Source organism: Prinia subflava, chromosome 5, assembly GCF_021018805.1.
Source record: "Prinia subflava isolate CZ2003 ecotype Zambia chromosome 5, Cam_Psub_1.2, whole genome shotgun sequence".
In the NCBI taxonomy this organism is placed as follows: Eukaryota; Metazoa; Chordata; class Aves; order Passeriformes; family Cisticolidae; genus Prinia; species Prinia subflava.
The window spans coordinates 51,779,152-51,782,967 of record NC_086251.1 but is presented as its reverse complement, the minus strand read 5'-3'; the positions used below and the strand labels follow the sequence as shown (position 1 = coordinate 51,782,967).

At 49.5% G+C, this 3,816-nt stretch overlaps 1 protein-coding gene across 1 annotated transcript in view; it reads left to right on the top strand.

Moving 5' to 3' along the window:
- The first annotated feature begins 652 nt into the window (after nt 1-652).
- DEGS2 (delta 4-desaturase, sphingolipid 2) overlaps nt 653-3,816 on the top strand; it is a 31,445-nt gene continuing 28,281 nt past the window's right edge. The window contains exon 1 of the mRNA XM_063399364.1: nt 653-761. The gene's annotated coding sequence lies outside the window, so the exon portion shown is untranslated. The remainder of the gene's footprint in view (nt 762-3,816) is intronic.

The window sequence follows — 3,816 nt, the reverse complement described above, 5'->3', positions numbered from 1 at the left end:
GGCGGGGCGAGGGAGGGCAGAGAGAGCTCCGCGGGCGGCGAGGGGGCTCGGGTCCGCTCCCCTCGGCGGATGGTGGGGCTCCGGCTCCTTTCGCCTGCCCTCCTTCTCCTCCTCCTCCCCCTTCCACACAAACACCAGCGCCTCGCAGCCAGCGACAGGCAGGGAGGGAGGAGGGAGGGAGGGAGGCAGCACCGCCAAATCCCGGCCGCGCTCCCTCGCGAGACTTCCGCCGCTGCCGCCGAGACGGACCCCAGCCCCGGAGGCCGCTGCCGCCGGACTCGCCCCCCCGCCGCCGGGCGGCCAATGGCAGCGCCCGCCGCGCCCAGGCGAGAGGAGCAGCCAACGGGGGCGCGCCGTGCCGCAGCGCCCCGCCCCCTCTGGCCCGCGTCGTCCTATCAGGGAGCGCTGCGAGCGCGGGGCGCACCCCCGGCCCTGAACAGCCAATTGGCACGCGGCGCTGCCTCCGCCCCGCCCCTCCCCGCGCGGAAGCGCCGCGCGGGCCCCGCCGCCCCGTGCGCGCTCGGCGGCGGTGGCGGGGTCCGCGCCGCCAGGGGGCGCCGTGGCCGCGCGGCCGTTAACGGGCGGGGCGCGGCCCCGCCGGGAGGCCCCGTGGGGAGCGCGCGCCGGCAGCGGCGGCCGTGGCGGGGGCGTTTCCGGCCCGCCCCGCCGCCCAGGGTCGAGCTGTCGGCCCGGGGTCCTGCGCTGCGGGACGGACGGACGGGCGAGCGCCGAGCTGCGGCTGAGCCTGGGGACTGGGCAAGGTCGGCGCGTTTGAATTTTACCGTTGAGCTGTTACTGGCACGTGGGAGTTTTTTCCTCTCCTCCCTTTATTCTTTGCTTTCCCTTTGGCGGGGTTGCGTTCCCCGTGGCGCGGTGCTCTCCGCAGCCTTGCGCCGGAGTCGCGCCCGGACACACCGGGGGCTTGCGGAGCGCCGGCTCTCGGTGCCGCCGGCAGCCCGGCCTGAGGGCTCGGACTAGCTGACCGAGAAAGAGCGTTTACAATAGCTGAAGCATTGCAGTTCAATCACTGCACCAGATTCCAGTACGTGAACTGATCCCCTCATTTAAACTGTCTAGTGTAGGTATTTGCCTTAATTATTAACACACCTCTCCGTCCCTGAACTCCGTTGCTCCCCAGAACCCTTCCAACAGCAACACAGCAGTTCGTGCCTTGCAAATGCAGCAGCTCCGCGCTCCAGTCACGCTCCACTTCCTTCCCCTTCTGCCACTGCTGCAGGACATCCCTTCCTTACCCCAGCACGGAATGCCCCGTGCAGAGGTGCCAAGGGAAAAATACTCGAGAGTGTATTGCACTCGTTTGGTTATTAGCTTTGTAAGGGGTTAGGCCTCTAAATCAGGAGCAGAATTTGCAAAGAAGCAGCTGCCTATCTTGATGTGAAAGAGTTATGAGTAGGAGATGCAGAGCTGTGGACTGAGTAATTGTAAAATGTTCTCTACAGATAGGCAGAAGTCCTTCAAAAGGACCGTATGTTATCTTCAGTCAGACGTTAATGTGCTGGTGGCTCTACAAGTGTGTACATCTTTTTTAAAAAAAAGTCTTGGATTATACAAAGTAAATTAGTACCACTGAAAGTGCGGGCTTTAAAACAAGCCTCACAGGCCTTCTGTACTCAGGGCAAGATCATCTCCTCTTCCTCATTCCTTCTTTTTTCCAGCTGTTACAGCACCTTTGCTTCCCCTTTTATGTTAACCGCAAGTGCAGATTTGCCTCATAAGTATTTCCAAGTATTTCCAAGGTTGCTGCAAGTATACATTCCATTTTAACCTTCACTTCTCAGTACACCATTGCTTTGTTTGCTCATATCCCAGATTGCCACAATATAAAAACCGATAAAAGGTTCCTGCTAATAAATACTTTCTTCTTCCACCTCATCATCAAGTGTTCTCCACGTTAGTCTAGTCCAAGTCTCAAGACACCAGTACTGAGCTTTGCCCTAATGATGAGATTAGGAAATACTTTCCTATTAACTGTTAGAAATAGCAACAAGTTTACTTGTGGAGATCTGGAATTTCCTTCTCTCCAGTCATACTCAGCACTCCCATTTTAACAAACTATAAGATGTAGTTTATCATGGCAAAATTCTCACAAACTGAAAGGCTGTTTTTAGATCCTGTAAAGAGATTTCCGGAACTCTACATATAAATTCTGCCCCTCTTTTTATAGCTGGAAGGACGAGTGTACCAGCGTGGGAAAAACGGTTCTGTAGCTTCTAAGAACAAGATTTCAAAATTAGAATGAAGTCTCCCTAGTCCCTCTGTAAAAGTTACATGTAATAGAAAAAAATGGTGAGTCATTATGGTGTACTTCAGTATTTATTTTTTCAGGAGAAATACACCACTCAGTTATACTTTATATTCTGAGCTTGCATAGAGAAAATACTAATGCCTCCTACATGTTAGACATGCACTCAGTCCCGCTCTTGAATTCCCATCAGAGCTGACATTGCCATCAGAGCAAGTGGAACTGTGCCTGAGTGGATTATTTTGGGTGAAGGGTGGTTTTTTTGGTGTTAGCGTTGGTTTTTCAAATACAAGAACAAAGTCACAAGTCTCTCTTGTTTATTGAGATAAAATTTTTGGTTCAGGTCAGTGATAATAGTTAAATAATCTTGCACAACCTTGTTTCATTTTTGTGGTTTTCTTTTTTTTTTCTGCAAGCAATTATATAATTTTACACAGAAAGGCACTTTCAAGTTTGTATCATAACCACCTCATTTTCAATTGTGTTCTCTTTATCCTAAATAAAATAATCTGCTTAACTTACATTATTTTGCCATTAACAGCTTGACAAAAAATACAGCAACAAGGAAAAATAAAGACGTGAAAGCTGCCCAGTGAAAAGGTGTTTATAAGAAAACTTTGTCCCTTATGCAAATAGCAGCAGAATTTATCCCCTTAATAATTGCTTATCTTCTTGCCCTATGCACTCCGTTTTGCTCCCCATGCTCAGAACTCCAGTTTGTTTCCTAGACACAATTAAAAAGCAAGGGAAAATGGTTTAATGTAAAAAATGTAAACCATCCATTTGAAATAAAAGTTATTTTTAAGCATCTGTAACAAGTGTTTAGGAATATATATTCTTTGTAAACTCCAGATGCCTCAGATTTAGCTGTTTTATTGGGGGGGGAAGAGGGTGGGGGTGTTCTTCCCTGGTTTCTTCCTTAAAATCTGCTGCAGGAAATTGTAGTCCACCATCAGTCTGCAGAAACCAGATTTCTACTTTTCACATGCACACACCCGCCAGCATTTTTTTATCTCCACTCTCTGTTCTTGCCACTGCAAAATTCCTGGTAGTAGTTTCAGGTGCCAAGCACACCTGACTGAAAGAACAAAATGTCATGGGTTTTCTCCTGACAAACCCAGCTTCTGCTGCCCTCAAAGCCTTCCTTTCTTTTGGATTGAACTGACTCACACATCTGCTTTTCTTAGCACCAGAATGTGCAGGGAAAACCTCAGGATTCAAAGAGATGGCAACTTCAAAGCCAGCACAAACAGTGTAGTAGTTCTGTACAGAAATTATTTGGACAAGTTAGAAAGCTACAGTCACTGAGAACTCACCTCTTTTCTTTTTGGTGTAGTGTTGTAAAAAAAACAAACTAGTGCCATCCATATTTACCTGAGCCCCCAGTACCCTGCACAGGAAAAGGAAGGCAAGAGAAGAAAGGAGAGGAAGGAAAACGAAGATGCCTGCTCTCAAAGACTTTTTTTTATGCCTCTGAATTTCCTTCAGCTTTTAGCTTTCACATATACTTTACATGAAGTACTACAGAGTACTGTATGTGCTGGGTTCTTGGT